This window comes from Podarcis cretensis, assembly GCF_951804945.1.
Source record: "Podarcis cretensis genome assembly, chromosome: 11".
NCBI classification, from domain to species: Eukaryota; Metazoa; Chordata; class Lepidosauria; order Squamata; family Lacertidae; genus Podarcis; species Podarcis cretensis.
The window spans coordinates 47789271-47806362 of NC_137180.1; the positions used below are offsets into that span (position 1 = coordinate 47789271).

General features: G+C 43.3%; 1 long non-coding RNA gene across 1 annotated transcript in view; it reads left to right on the forward strand.

Annotated features, from left to right (window-relative positions):
* Nucleotides 1-11899, forward strand: part of LOC307226412 — a 31668-nt gene extending 19769 nt beyond the window's left edge. Inside the window, exon 3 of the long non-coding RNA XR_013843387.1 lies at nucleotides 11124-11899. This is a non-coding gene — a long non-coding RNA (uncharacterized lncRNA). The remainder of the gene's footprint in view (nucleotides 1-11123) is intronic.
* The last annotated feature ends 5193 nt before the right edge of the window (nucleotides 11900-17092 follow it).

A 17092-nucleotide genomic window follows, 5' to 3' on the forward strand; every position in this document is an offset into this window, starting at 1 on the left:
AGAGAGTAGAATCTCTGGATAAGAAAGCTGATGAGCAAACAGCTAAAATTGATCAAAACACAGAATGTTTAAATAGATTAACTGGACAAGTATCACAGAACGTACAAGCAATTGGAGAACTGACGGAGGCCACGGCAGAAAATCGGAAATTGGCTGAGGATACTAGCCAAAGACTGGGAAATTTGGAACAAGAGGTAAGACCACTCAGCAAACAAGTAGGTGAACACCAGACCTACCTTTCCATGATAGAACTGCGGAACCGGGAGAGTAACCTTAGGATAAGGTCGATACCAGAAGCGGAAGAAGGCAACTTAGCTGAGTTCCTGACTAAAGAGTTTTCCAAGTTTTGGAATTTAGAGGAAAAGGACTTTAAAATCGTATCAGCCTTCAGGCTTGGAAGACTTGTAAAGAAAGAGAAGCCCAGAGACTGTTTGATAACATTGAGATCAAAGGAGGAAAGGGATAAGATTTTGGGCCTACACTACGGAAAGTCACTGGACATTTCGGATAGAAGAATTGAAATTTACAAGGACATCCCTAAACAACTGTTGGATCTTAGATCTGACTATCTTGAACTGGTCAAATTGTTGAGGAGCAACTCAATTATCTTCAGGTGGGAATTTCCCCAAGGAGTATCTTTCACTTTTAGAGGGAAGAAGGTTAAAATCAGAACACTGGAAGACAGAGATAAATTTTTGACCGCATACGGAGAGGACCTTCAAAAGGGAATTGAATTACCCTCTGGGCCTGGAGCACCAGCGGTACCTGCACCCTCGGAACCTGAAGATCCAGTGAACAAGACACCACCCCCAGGAAAATAATCAGACTAATTCAGGATGTCTCTGCAACTCTTGAGTTGGAATATAAATGGCTGTAACATCCCGGAAAAAAGGAGGAAAATTTTTCACATACTAAAAAAGGAACAATTGGATATCATTTGCCTACAAGAAACACATGTGACTAGGCTTCACAGAAAAGTGTTAATAAACAAAAGACTTGGCCAGGAATTTATATCTTCGGACAGAGTAAAGAAGAGAGGCGTGGTGATATATGCAAAAGAGAGCCTGTCACCCAAATTCTTATTTAAAGATGAACATGGAAGAATTTTAGCAATTGAGATACAACATCAAGGAGAGAAGATTTTGTTATTAGGAATCTATGCACCAAATGAAGGGAAATCGGAATTTTACAAGAAGTTGCATGAGACAATGCTGGATTATCTGGACTATGACAACATCATTATGATGGGAGATATGAACGGGGTCGTATCAACTAACATGGATAAGTCACAAAGCCAAAATGTTACAAAGGACGGCAGACTACCAAAGACTTTTTTTGAAATGACAGACAATATGGACTTAATTGACATTTGGAGAACGAAGAACCCCTTGGGAAGAGAGGGAACATTTTTCTCTGAAGCCCAGCTGACTTGGACAAGAATCGACCAAATATGGATAACTAGAGGTCTGGCACCCAAGGTCAGAAAGGTGGAAATCTGCCCAAAGACCTGCTCCGACCATAATGCAACGAAGATGGACATGACACTACTACCAACCGGCTCCTTTAGATGGAAGATGAATGACAATTTGTTTAGAGATCAGGAGATTGTTGAGAAGGCCCAAAAAGCCTTGAAGGACTATTTTGAGATAAACATGAACACTACGGTGGAAAAAAGAACTATCTGGGACGCAAGTAAGGCTGTAATGAGGGGGTTCTTGATACAACAGAATGCTGTAAAGAAAAGGATACAAAATGAGAGGAAAGACAAGATATTGGAGAAAATCAAAGAATTGGAGAAGAAGTTAAGATCAAATCCGAAGTCACAGCCGACCCTGAGAGAAATCAAATTTCACCAAGCACAATATTCTAAATTGATAAACCAGGAAATAGAGTGGAAGATTAAATTAATGAAACAAAAAACTTTTGAATCGGCAAATAAATGTGGGAAACTGCTAGCTTGGCAGTTGAAGAGGAGACAAAAACTAAATACAGTCACAAATTTAGAAACTGAAGGAAGAAATATTCAGAACCCTGTGGAGATCAGAAAGTGCTTCCAGAGATATTTCAAAAGATTATATACTCAAGGGCTGCAAGATGAGGTTGAGATTAAACAATTTTTGGAAAAAAATGGACTAACAAAATTGTCACAAGAAAATAGATCAATCCTGAATTGCAAAATAACACGACAAGAGATTGAACAAGCCATTCAGAACATGCAATTGGGCAAATCCCCAGGGCCAGATGGGCTGACCTCCAAGTACTACAAGACATTAAAAGACTATCTGATACAACCACTGATGGAGGTCAGCAATGAAATTATGGAGGGGAAGAAGGCGCCGGAATCGTGGAAAGAAGCTTTTATCACATTGATACCAAAATTGGAAGCTGAAAAGACACAACTTAAGAACTATCGTCCCATCTCCCTTTTAAATGTGGATTACAAAATATTTGCAGACGTTTTGGCAAGTAGACTCAAAAAAGTATTAAATGAAGTAATTCATAAAGACCAGGCAGGCTTTCTCCCAGGTAGACACCTGTTTGCTAACACAAGGAATATCATTGACATTTTGGAACTTTTGCAAACAGACATAAATACAAAAGCAGTGTTAATTTTTATAGATGCGGAGAAGGCCTTTGACAATATCTCTTGGAAATTTATGAAGGGAAATTTAAAAGAAATGGGAGTGGGACGGGGTTTTGAGAATGGGATTGATGCAATATATTCAGAACAAAAAGCTAAATTGATAGTTAACAATGTGGTTACAGAAGAGTTTAAAATTGAAAAAGGAACACGACAAGGCTGCCCCATTTCCCCTCTGCTATTTATTTCGGTTCTGGAGGTGCTCTTGAATATGATCAGAGGGGACTGGTTGGTGGAAGGAATCCAGGTCGGAGCGAAACAATACAAACTTAAAGCTTTTGCAGATGACCTAGTCTTGACCCTGCAGGAGCCAGAATCTAGTACGAAAAGAGTGTTACAATTGATTCAAGACTTTGGTCGGGTGGCGGGATTTAAATTAAACAAACAGAAAACTAAGGTGCTGGGGAAAAAATTGACAGATACAGAGTCAGAACGGTTTCAGAGAGAGACAGAACTAACTGTGGTTAAAAAAGTAAAGTACCTAGGGGTAAACATAACAGCAAAAAATCTGAGTCTTTTTAAGGACAACTATGAAAAATGTTGGTCTGAAATTAAAAGAGACTTAGACAGTTGGACAAAATTGAAACTTTCTTTGTTAGGCCGAATTGCTGCTATTAAGATGAATGTATTGCCAAAAATGTTGTTTTTGTTTCAAACACTACAGATTGTGGACAAGACGGAGTGCTTCCAGAAGTGGCAGAGAGACATCTCTAAGTTTGTCTGGCAGGGCAAAAAGCCCAGAATTAAGATGAAATGGTTAAATCGGCTATGATAAAGTGGGCACAGGACATTGGGCACAACATTATGTTTGAGGACTGGGAAAGGTTGTGGACCATTGGGTTGAACTTCACTGCATGTAATGCTTTGAAGGAAAATGTAATGAAAATGATATATAGATGGTACATGACCCCAGTTAAACTTGCCAAAATATACCATTTGTCTGATAATAAATGTTGGAAATGTAAAGAAAATGAAGGAACATTCTTTCACCTCTGGTGGACTTGCCCTAGAGTGAAGGCTTTCTGGGAAATGATATATAATGAGCTGAAAAAGGTATTTAAGTATACCTTCACTAAGAAACCAGAGGCCTTCCTTTTGGGTATTGTCGGCCAGAAGGTGTTAAGGAAGGACCGAACATTTTTTATGTATGCAACAACAGCAGCAAGGATACTTATCGCTAAGAGCTGGAAAACCCAAGATCTACCCACACTGGAAGAGTGGCAGATGCAGCTGATAGACTATATGGAACTAGCCGAGATGACCGGCAGAATCCGAGACCTGGGAGAAGCGAAAGTTGAAGAAGACTGGAAGAAATTTAAGATTTATTTAAAAAAGCATTGTAATTTGGTTGAATGTTAAGAAGGATGCTAGATCATAAATAATTGAGCACCACTAAACTAGATGGAATTAGGATGACAAGTGAGATTGAGGAAAAAACATAAACCTTTGGGAGAAATATTAGATTATATTTTAAATGAATGGGATACAAGAATGTAAACAAGATGATAAATTGCGGGTAAGAATTGACAATGATGCAAGTGGGAGCGGGAGACGTGAGGGAGTCCAATGAAGCTAAGAAAATATGTTATGATATATGTTTCATTGTTTTTTATTTCTGCATTTATGTTTAAAAATTTTAACAAATATATATATATATATATATATAAATAAAGGCAGCTGTTGCTCGCGTGACCTCCTGCTTCTTTGGAGGAGGGGAGGCAAATTAATGAGATCATTGCGAGGGCCAGTTCACGAGAAGCTCATGTCCATTTCCTCCTTTTAAAAAGGGACATGCTTCTTGCAATTTTCAGGGACTGGTTTTTTTTGTTTTTTAAAGGGATGATAAAGAAGGTTCTTAAGCAGGGCAAGAAATGACAAAAGAATGCTGTAGCTCTGGTTCGTTAAGATGTGCGGTGGGGGTTCAGTTCTACCCCTATGATATCACAGAGAGAGAGAGAGAAAGAGAGAGAGAGAGAGAGAGAGAGAGAGAGAGAGAGAGAGAGACCCAGACCCAGACCCAGACCCAGACCCAGACCCAGACCCAGACCCAGACCCAGATCCAGATCCAGAACCAGAACCAGAACCAGAACCAGGACAGAGAGCTGGAGAAACGTTTCCAGGGAAAGAAAAACACACCCCACCCATGGCCACCTTGCTATGATTAAGATCAGAAATGAAATGAAAGGAAATCCCACACACCCCGAAATTATAAAGAAATTCTCAAAGGCCCCGAGAAGGAGGCAGAAAAATGGAAGCGTCTTAGACTGAGGATGAAACTTACCGAGAAACTGGATGACAGATTTTGGCACAGCGCTAATTCCAACAATAACAAAGTAGACAATTAAGTAGTCAGCCTGTCAGCCAATTACACAGCAGATGCAACATAAACAGAGGTGAGGGGGGATTCCAGACGATAGTGAACCTGAGTATTTCCATATGATTCAGCTTTCAATCCCTCCCTTGGTACTTAGTGGAGAGTACCTGACAGCGTCCTGCTTTCCTCTCATTGTTCCAGGGATCTAAATTTGCTGCAAAGGATATTTGTCTATGAGAGCCATGTGTGGGGGTGGGGGTGGGTGTTAAAATTCAAGTTCCCAAGAGGGTTATAGGGCAGAGAAGAGTTTGGATTTGATATCCCGCCTTTCACTCCCTTTAAGGAGTCTCAAAGCAGCTAACATTCTCCTTTCCCTTCTTCCCCCACAACAAACACTCTGTGAGGTGAGTGGGGCTGAGAGACTTCAAAGAAGTGTGACTAGCCCAAGGTCACCCAGCAGCTGCATGTGGAGGAGCGGGGAAGCGAACCCAGTTCACCAGATTACGAGACTACCGCTCTTAACCACTACACCACACTGGCTCTCACTGAAACACAGAGTTTCAGTGTTCGGATAGCTCCCTGCCATCTTTAGCACCTGTAAAGGTAAAGGGACCCCTGACCATTAGGTCCAGTCGTGGCCGACTCTGGGGTTGCGGCGCTCATCTCGCTTTATTGGCCAAGGGAGTCGGTGTACAGCTTCCGGGTCATGTGGCCAGCATGACTAAGCCGCTTCTGGCGAACCAGAGCAGAGCACAGAAACGCCGTTTACCTTCCCACCAGAGCAGTACCTATTTATCTACTTGCACTTCGATGTGCTTTCGAACTGCTAGGTGGGCAGGAGCTGGGACCGAGCAACAGGAGCTCACCCCGTTGCGGGGATTCGAACCGCCGACCTTCTGATTGGCAAGTTCTAGGCTCTGTGGTTTAACCCACAGTGCCACCCGCGTCCCTATAGCACCTGTAGCACCTGTAGACATCCCTTTTATTGCACATTCATGATGATTTGCACCCTTAATGCTATTGGGGCAGTCACACACAAGCCCACTTTCAATACTTTGTGCACCTGCTAAAGTTTTTGGTCATGCTGCTTCAGTGCCTATCCCATAGCTTCATGCTGAAATCCCATAATTTTCTATACCACCAGTGTTCAGGCTTTTATTTCCCCGGCTTTTGTTGTGCTATAGTCCCTCTGGACAGCAAACATGTGGCAGCATAAAGGAAGCATCACAGAAAACTAACAAAGTAGAATAAATCCATCACCAATGCAATATTATCGTGTTAAGGACATGTTGCAGAATATACCTGCAATAAAACACCAGTCTAGAGCGGTCTTCTACGGTATTCTGAAGTGAAATAAATTGTGTAGCCTAAGCAAAAATGCTTAACAGGTTCTGAATTTACATTCCTTGAGATTAGAGCTGCAACTAAATGACTTTCCTCAAGTACAATTCACCTGAGAAATTAAGCTCAAACTCACCATGAACTGAACACCTCCCTTGTTCTCCCAAGTAGCGCCAGAATTGAGTTCCAGTGAGTTCCAGTGAGCTTGACCTCTTTTCTTTCAGCAAACATAGTACATGAGGTTTTTACCAGACAGCTTGGCTGTTTATGTCTGTGCCAATGCCTCAACAACTTATCCTCTGTTTTCTTTACACTGCCACTGTGCTGATTAACGTCTCGGTGAAGATCATTGTCATAACCCTGACACACTAGAACGTGGGTAAGCCAATGTCACCAATGACTAATGGCTCTGTATAAGGAGTCAGCTATTTAAAATGCAAACATAAAAAAGTAGAAAAACAGATTAGATATAAGCCATGTGGAACTCAACAGAGAAAACCACAGTCCTCCAGGTAAAGCCTTCTAACTACCGGCTGAGTAAGTGTAGAAATATGGCAGTGTACAAATTAAACCAACATTCCTGGAGTATCATAGAATTGTAGAGTTGGGGGAACCAAAAGGGTCATCTAGTCCGACCCCCTGCAATACAGAAATCTTTTGCCCAATATGGGGGTCAAATCCATGACCTTGATAGTAAGAGCCTCATGCTCTGCCAACTGAGCTGTCCCAGTTCGCTTGCTTCTCTGTTCCATATTGTTAGGACCTGATGGTCTCAAAGAGTTTCCAAGGATGGGGAAATTTGTTAGTTTTTGGTTTCTCATTTTTATAATCTTATTTCCACATCAGTTTGCAATTTTATTTAATTTTTAAAGTCTTTCTCAAAATTCACCAGCCTTTTAGTGCAAATTTCTCCTAATAAGACTCATTTTTGGTATGCAATTTTATCTAATACGCACATTCTTGCAAAGCAATTTCCCCCATATATAATGATGTTTGTTATCTTCATTAATATATGCTTTTATAGATGCAGTGTTTTTGCACACAGTTGAAGAGCTACATTGGAAGATTTGGAGGAGTGCCAAATTCAAATGCTGGCTCTGTTTCAGTTCACATGTTGTTTGTAAAGTACGCATTAAGTAGGGCTTACCTTTAAATGCAAAATGAATTGAATTTCTCCTCCATCTCTTAAGTGGGTCACAAATCAAGTCCAAAGCCATTGTATGGTATCTTTAAGGGCTGCCACTTCCCGTATGAAGTGGGTGATAATGCTTCATGCAGTGTCACCTACCTGCCCTGGAAACAAATTGGTATGGAGACTTAAAAAATAGACAGAATTGTCTTATCTTTCTGCAGACAGATCAGCAGTGCCAGATTTACATATAAGCTAAACAAGCTATAGCTTAGCACCCCACTCTCTTGGGGCCCCCAAAAAAATTTAAAGGAAAAAAAACATGGATGTACATCTCCAAATATAAGATAAAAAAACAAATCAAATAAAATTTACATACAGCAACAGTGTTTTGTGTTGTGTAGGCTCCTATTTTGTTATGTGTAAATGGCTTTAGATATTTATTAGGTCCATAAATTACCATATAGCATATATTCAACACAAAAAACAGTGACAATTTGTTGTTGACAAAGGACAGCTGGACATATAAAAGACCCCATTACCTTCAGTAGCTTAGGGCCTCATCAAACCTAAATCCGGCCCTGCAGATCAGTATGAATGATCGAAAAACAGGTCATCTGGAAACAACTGCTATTATTTGTTGGTTGCTTTTGTAAACCACCTTTCTGCCACGACACCTAAGCTTTACAATTTATAATATTAGCAGAACTTCAAGGTCAATCTAAAAACACTGCCCAGATTCACGATGGCTAAATGCCACATCTAAGTGGATAGCCCAGCCAAAGTCTGAAGAACAAGTTGCTCAAACTGAAGAGGTGGGCCAGAGTTTGCAGCTTTACAAGACTACACAAATCACCATTGGTCTCTGCCATCACCTGACTCCCTCAGTGCCACACCCCTTTTGTATCTGCTGCGGTGACACTGGAATACAGTGGCGAGAAAGCAACAGCAGCCTCCTCAGCCTCACCCCTAGAGTCTCTCTGGTGCCTTTTGAGAGCTTTGTGGCAGCTCTCGAATTGGTGTTGAGCTCTGTAAAACTTTTTTCAGGGAGAGGGAGACACAATCCAAGCCCCAACGGTGTCTTTCTTTACATCAGTTCTTCTCCATTGCCCCGTGATATAGTTTTGTCCAGAGTTGCAATCACCTCTGATAAACCTCTCTCAATTCTAGCCAAGCGAGTTAAAATCCTTAAATCCCATTGTTTTCAAAAGGCACAGAGAACCCATCACAGGACTGCTGCATAGCTGGTTTTCAGCCACTCCATTTCAAAGGACAGCCTTTGGTCTTCACCTCTCTGAGTGGTCACCAGCATATTTGTGGCGTGGAGGACTTAAAAAGTATCTTCTCCCTTTAGGACTTGGCTGATCAAGCAAAACCAGATGGATTTCAAGGTCTGTGAGCGTCAGCAAAGCCCTGTGCAAAGATCAGCAGCAGGGCATGACACACCCACACCCTCCCCAAATAATAATAAAAGAAATAAAAGTTGTTATCTCTTGATGATGTGGAATGGATTGTCCAAGTGAAAAAAAGCTTCAGGGTGGCCATGGAATAGGGCACAGCAGAATGGGTGGTAGAAATCACAGAGGTAAAAGTTATATTCCCAGCTGCTGTATTATTCTGTCTGGCTTCTTCATGATACAGCTTTCAGCGTATTCTGCAAACACACCTATTTGCCCTGGCCTTTGACACCTGAGATGCATGCTTTGAGGGTGCACCCTATTCCTGTGACTGTAAGCCCCTCTTAATTCTGAATCTTACATTGTTGTAGCTAGCCTTGGGACTTGCTGAGGGGTGGCTAATAAATTTACCAACATCATCATCATTGGGCAGCCTCTTTAATAGCCGGTGTGCTGCTAGGGGATGAGGTTTCACACAACGCTCTCTGTGCTTTGTGGGGATGCCACACTCCCCCAACATCCACAAGTCCTACCTACATCAGATGGAGATTTGCTTGAGCACCAAGGCACACATGTAGTCAGCTTCCACATATGGGAGAGAAAGAGAAGAGGGGAGGAGGATTTTCAAGGCCAGCACAAATAAGGAGAGAAAGAACTCTGATGGGATGGAAAAACAGAGAAGCTTCAGGAACTGTCAGGGGGCTACCTGTGTCTGACCTGCAAGTATATATGTGCCAGGCTGCAGTTAAACTGTGGGTGGCGCTGTGGCCTAAACCACCGAGCCTCTTGGGCTTGCCGATCAATCCCCATGACTGGGTGAGCTCCTGTTGCTCTGTCCCAGCTCCTGCCAACCTAGAAGTTTGAAAGCACACCAGCGCAAGTAGATAAATAGACACCGCTGTGGTGGGAAGGTAAACAGCGTTTCTGTGCACTCTGGCACTCGTCATGGTCCTCTGTGCACCAGTAGCAGTTTAGTCATGCTGGCCACATGACCCAGAAAACTGTCTGTGGACAAACGCCGGCTCCCTCAGCCTGGAAGCGAGATGAGCGCCACAACCCCATAGTCGCCTTTGACTGGACTTAACTGTCCAGGGGTCCTTTACCTTTACTTTCAAACTGATATTTAGCCTTAGTCACAGAGCTGAACCTCTAAGATCAACGGGTCTTCTCTGAATAAGATTAACATTGTCACCAAATACCATATCCAGTGTTGTGTTAGATCCAGGGTGGGAAACTTTGGGCATGGAGGTCAAATATGGCTTCTGGGCATTTATGTGTGGCCCTTTGAACTCTTCCTAGGCCACACCCTCACTGGCTCCGCTTTCCACACATACACAATGTTTTTGCCTGGCTGGCTTGTGTTCTTGAACTCTGATAATGCCTCTTGTTTGGATGGAGGATAGAGAGAGATGTCTGTTGTACACATTGTACAATGGTAAAATCTACATTTGTTGCTCTGTCTGCTTTTGCTTCTGGCTCCACCTGCTCTGCCACTGGCACATGGACCTCCAAAGGTTGGCCAGAAAGGAATTGGCCCTTGGACTAATAATAATAATAATAATAATAATAATAATAATAATAAATTTTTATTTATATCCCGCCCTCCCCAGCCAAAGCCGGGCTCAGGGCGGCTAACAACAATAAAACAAGAGAACATTTCCAAATCATTCCATTAAAAAATTACTTCAAATCAAATTGATGGCAACCATTGGATAGATTGCCAAAGGAGGGAGTCAGGCTGTGCCCTGGCCAAAGGCTTGGTGGAACAGCTCTGTCTTGTAGGCCCTGCGGAAAGATGTCAAGTACTGCAGGGCCCTAATCTCTTGTGGCAGAGCATTCCACTAGATCAGAGCCACAGCCAAAAAAGCCCTGGCTCTAGTTGAGGACTGAAACAAGTTCCTTTCCCTGGGCTGGAATTGTGGGCTCAGAATAGAGAGATGTGGGTACAGCCATAGAGTTTATCCAGTGATCTTGGGCCATTTGCTATTTCTCCATCTGAGCTACCTCCCAAGAGTACTGTGAGCATAAGTGGTAGGACTACCTAGGTACTCCTAAGCTTCTCAGGGGGGAAATCAGGCAGAGTAGCAAGGCAAGTAAGAAAGCTGGCAATCCTCAATGCTATTGCTCTTGGGTTTCCAAGAGGCATATGCTTGACCATCATGGGAAGAGAAGGCTCAATTTGATCTGACGAAGCAGGACTCTTTCTGTGTTCAAAACTAAGAAAAATAGCAATATGGCTTGGGGTGGGGGTTTTTTTATTAAGTCACAGTAAGTGGGAATAAAAGACATCTTTTTTTACAGATCCACTTTTCTGAAAAAAAGAGTGCCCTTGAAATTACGTGCTCCCAGTTAACTGTGCAGTTCTCTGTTCCAAAACATGAGACGCAGCCAAGCTGGCATGCTGATGAGCAGCAGCTTCCCTTCAAAAACAAAGTCAGGAATGAGATTCTGGCACAGCGCAGCCGGCAAAGTGCAGTTGAGAATGGTGGCCACGATCCAATGCAGAACTGAGCACGCTTAAGCCCATTGAAATCAAAGGGATTATCTGTGCCTGGTTTGTTCCAACTTGGACTGCAACCAATATACTGTATATATACATTTATGTAAGTATTCAGGATGAATGAAATTGTTCAATTAAGGTTTAGGTACAAGAAGAGACGCTATCGGTATTCTTGTGTCAGAAAAAAATAGCCTTTTTTAAAAAAAACAAAAAAAAAACTCCTTTTAGAGATTAAAGTTCTTTTTACATCCAGTTTGCAATGTGTTCATGATTTTGTGGCTAAGATAATAAAAATGAGTTTTTGTTACGTGCTTTTTTCTTTTTTCTTTTCTAAAGCCCTGTCTTTTTTATCTTCTGATTTCCAAGTTATCTTTCAGCCATTAAGGAAATTGAGTTCACCGGAGGTTGAATATTCAGATCCAGGCATGTGCATCTCGAGTTTGCTCAGGGTTTGCTTCTGCAAATACAAGTATAATATTTGCTTGGGTGTAGAGCTGTATGCCTTAGTTTAAAAGGTGAGTGGCAGGTCAAATGCACACTGCAACAGAAACACTTCGAATCAGCAAAAATGTAAAAGCAATAAAGTTGCATACGGACATAAAAGCATAAAATGGATAGCAAAACCAGCCAGTAAGGTAAAGGTAAAGGGACCCCTGACCATTAGGTCCAGTTGTGGCCAACTCTGGGGTTGCGGCGCTCATCTCGCTTTACTGGCCGAGGGAGCCGGCGTACAGCTTCCAGGTCATGTGGTCAGCATGACTAATCCGCTTCTGGCAAACCAGAGCAGCACACAGAAACGCCATTTACCCTCCCACCGGAGCGGTACCTATTTATCTACTTGCACTTTGATGTGCTTTCGAATTGCTAGGTTGGCAGGAGCAGGGACCGAGCAACGGGAGCTCACCCCGTCGCAGGGATTTGAACCGCCGACCTTCTGATCAGCAAGCCCTAGGCTCTGTGGTTTAAACCACAGCGCATATCACTGCAGACATAGGAGCATAAGAGCCAGTAGCCCATCTAGTCCTGTTCTCAAAGTGGTCAACCTGATGCCTTTGGAAAACCTGCAAGCAGAATCTGAACTCGGGAGCACCCTCCTCTCCCGCCATTTCCAACAACTGGTATTCAGAAGCAGTTCGGCCTGCCTCTGACCACAGAGGCAGAGCAGTCAATTTAGTGAAGTCAATATGCCATTAATTAATAACATGTCAAAGCACCTAATGGCAGGCATTCCATCGGGCTACAGAGCACAGAGAATATCGGGGGGGGGGGGTTCTTTGTCAAAAGCCTGACTGAAATCAAGATACACTATGTCCACAGCATTCCCCTGATCCACCAAACTTGTGACTTTAACAAAAAGAAAGAAAGAAAAATGAGATTTGTCTGGCATGACAGCTCTCAATATTCTTTGGGAGAAGCCATTTGTTTTAAATGTATGGTATGTACACAGCCTAAGTCTTTATCCTCTTCAGTGTGTCAGCCCTTCAGGTATGTGAAGACTGCTGTCATGCTCACCTCACCCCAGTCTTCTTTCCTCAGCCTAAACATGCTTCAATCTTCCCTCGCAGGGCTTGTTTTCCATACTCCGTTCACCTGCTCCATGCTCTTTCCCAGTGACACTGCGGATAGATTCATTTAAAGCATTTTTACTCCTTTCTTTGGCTGAAAAAGCTCCCATAGCAACCTATAAAAGTCATTAGTCATTGGCATACAAAAGTCATTGGCATACAAGGAAAAAAGAATGGGGAGGGAGGAGGAGGAGGAAAGAAAGCAAGATCAGGCCCCATGCCTTACAGTTTTACAGTGACTTGGTGGGATGGTAGCCTGATGGAATGGATGCCAGTAGATTACCATTGGGGGGAGGCCCAATGCCTTCTGGCAGAGGTGATGGAATAGGCCTGATTTTTCAGCCAAAGAGAGGAGTAAAAATGGAGAGGCTGGTAAAATCTGGGCTGGATGAGGTAACTGTTAGGTGGATTTGTAGCTGGTTGACTGATTGAACCCAAAGAGCACTCATTAATGCTTCCCAGAAAAAAAGTGACAAGTGGAGTGCCTCAGGGTTCTGTCCTGAACTTGTTGTTGTTCAATGTTTTATAATTGACTTGGATAAAAGAATCGAGGGGATGCTCATCAAATTTGCAGATGACACCAAACATCTGTCCAGCATCTGGGCCAGAGGTGTTTCCAAGACCTCCTAGCTGAGATCTTTTAAGAGATATCAGGGAATGAATGTGTGGCCTCCTGAATTTAAAACATGTGGTATACCACTCAGCTATGTTGCTATCCCTAAAGGTAGTGTAGTGATTAGACTGTTGGACTAGGATCTGGGAGACCAGAGTTTGAATCCTTTCTCAGCCATGAACCACACAGGGTGACCTTGGGCTACTCACGGTCTCTCAGCCTAACCTACCTCACAGGGTTGTTGTGAGGATAAAATGGGAAGGTAGAGAACCATGTATGCCAACTTGAGCTCCTTGGCAGAAAAATTGGAATATACCTGTCAGGGGCTCAGGAGCAGAGGCACAGGGAAGAGAGGAGATGGAGAGCGAAGGGGAAGAATCCGAGGGGAGCGTAGAAGAGGACAGTGGACCGAGGGATTCCATGAGCCTCTCCAGCGAATCGGAAGATTCACAGAAGGGGGCGCCAGTGGCCAGGGGTAGGGGGTTCCCAAGGGGAACGCCCCAGGAGCAAGGGGGCAGCAGGGACTCCCAGAGCAGTAGCTGGAAATCAGGACCAGCTTCCCCACCAGAGCAGAGTGGGGGGGAAGAGTCCCAAGGATCGGGGCCAGTGCATTCCCCACCAGGGAGAGAAGATAAGGCAGGGCTGACCACGCCTCCATCAGAAAGTCGGACAACGGAGGAGAGGTCAGATCCGGCCAGTGTCCCGGAAGAGGGAAGCAGTGACCGAAGTAGTGTAACGGTTAGGAGAAAGGTCACTGGGCTGGCGCGAGAGGCAAGTTCAAATGTACAGGAGCGCGGGACAGCAGAGAATGAGGATTGGGAACCGGGTCCTAAAGCCCGCCGGAGGGAGGGGGAGGAGCTAAGCGACTCAGCGTCGGAAGAGTCCAGAAAGGGCAATGCCCCAGCGGGCAGGAGGACCCAGAGGAGGAGAGAGCAGCGTAAAAGGTGGAGCAGGGCTAGGATCTTAAACTGGTGTCATAGGGGAGAAGACTCAGACGGGACTTCGCCGATCTAGGGTTTAAGACGTAGGGCTGCACGCTGTGGCTTTGAAATGGAAACTGAACTTCAATAAAGACTTTTGTACATAACTACAGCCTAGCGTTGGTCCTCTGTGAGCTGGGACCTAGAGGCAGCTCTGACAATACTGTATTTTTTGCTTTATAAGATGCACCAGACCACAAGACGCACCTAGTTTTTGGAGGAGGAAAACAAGAAAAAAAATATTCTGAATCTCAGAAGCCAGAACAGCAAGAGGGATCTCTGTGCAGTGAAAGCAGCCTGCATTCGCTCCATAAGACGCACACACATTTCCCCTTACTTTTTAGAAGGGAAAAAGTGAGTCTTATAGAGCAAAGAATACGGTAAATGTGATAACTAACTATATATTCTTGTCACAGATGGGGTCTGTAATATTTGCTACTTCAAACCACCAAAGGCTAGAACAAACCTTACTTAACAAGATGTCATTTCTGTTACAAGTGAAATTATTTTTTATTATGCCGAAGAGCCATACAACAACATGGCTGCTGTCTAAGTTCTCTGCTAGCATCCCACAAAACTACTTCCTTCTTTGCATGTGCTCCCAAAAACTTTGATTTCTACTACCATTATAGCAAGTTGTCTCAAGTCTGGAAATTGGTTCGTTTATTTGTGTACCACACTTCAGCAAAACAACTCCCAGAGCAGTTCACAATGAAGTTCTCCAATAATAAAACTAATAGAATGCAGCAGATAAAATAATAAATCATGCACAAAAGCAGCAATAGTGAGCTAAGATACCAAAGGGGGGGAAGCAGTAAGCGTGTACCCCAAAATTCAATGAGGCTACCTCTTGTTAGGACTCTGAATTCACCTAATGGATAGAATACGATTTCCAAGTCTATTAATAATTAGCCAAAGTGCCGGAAGAGAACTTGGAGAGGAAAAGGAAAACAGATTAATTAAAAATTAACAGCTAAACACAAAGCCAATTCTTTCATAGTTAGTTATTAACTTAAAAACAGCCCTTACTCTTGAGGAGACAGGTGAATTGTTTTCTGCTGATGCAAATCCCTTTACACAATCGTAGCATTCCAGATAACCATTGTTTTTAGGGCTGCCTTTGATATCTGCCCAACACAAACATTTAGCAAGCAAAGTTTTGCCTATGCTGGGTAGGAAACCTTTCATGCACTTAATTTCTGTGTGCTACAGTGAAAGGCTCCACAGCATGTCTAAACCATTCCCAGCAAATAACTGCCAAACTCAGACCCTCCACATGTCCCTTTTCCCCAGGGAAAGTCCCAGATTTACAGAAGCCATCCTGGTTTTTTATTTGATCCCAGAATATCCTGCTTTTCCTTAAAGGTAAAGGCAAAGGTACCCCTGGCCATTAGGTCCAGTTGCGGACGACTATGGGGTTGCGCTCTATAGGCCGAGGGAGCCAGCATTTGTCTGCAGACAGATTCCAGGTCATGTGGCCAGCATGACTAAGCCACTTCTGGCAAACCAGAGCAGCGCACAGAAACGCCATTTACTTTCCTATCGGAGCAGTACCTATTTATCTACTTGCACTGATGTGCTTTCGAACTGCTAGGTGGGCAGGAGCTGGGACCAAACAACGGGAGCTCACCCCATCGCTGGGATTCAACCCGCCAACCTTCTGATCGGCATGCCCTAGGCTGTGTGGTTTAGACCACAGTGCCACCCGTGTCCTTAGGAGGTGCCTATTTTCATCAAAGAAATGTTGGAGGGTATGGAGTTATGCAGCCCCCAAACTAATGAGATAAATAACTATACTGTACAACCTTTAGAAGAAATCTGAAGGCAGCCCTGTATAGGGAAGTTTTTATATGTTATGTTTTTATTATGTTTTCAGATATGCAGGAAGCACCCCAGAATGACTGGGCAACCCAGTCAGATGGGCAGGGTGTAAATAATAAAATTGTTGTTGTTGTTGTTGTTGTTGTTGTTGTTGTTGTTGTTGTTGTTGTTGTTGTTGTTATGGAATAGAGTGTCCCTATTTTCATTTCAATACTGGTCCATTCTTCCAAGAACCTCATCATCCCCCTGCCCTTTGCCCTTTGAATGGGTTATACAACAGACAGATCTACCATCAAATAAGGAAGAACTTGGCCTCTGTCTTCAAATGAAAATATGTATAATTCCTTAATTTAGCTCTCTAAACATTTTCTGTTTATTCAGCATGACCCTTCTTAAAGGGAAATTGTCACCTCTCATTTGGCACAGATATCTCTCTACATCACTACATCTTGTGCTAGCAAGTTCCACAGTTTAATTCCATCAATGTCACCAAGTTGCAAGAACACTCGTAGAACCCAGTCATGCAACTTCTATGCTCTTCTGCTTGCTATATTCTGTTTTCACAAATAATTAAAGATTGTTCTTCTTCAGTAGGGAAGAACGGTTCGGAAAGCTGGACTATAGCCAGCCAGCAAAGGTGGTGTCCAGGTTTTGTTGCTGAATGCCAAGAAGGTCCCTTGGAGGTGCTCCAAAAGCAGGCGGTTTGCTGGGGGGAGGCACTGATATTGTTTAAAATACCAGCACTTTCCCATGGGGTGCTTGTCTGCCCTCCCTTCAAAGTCCTTATTAGG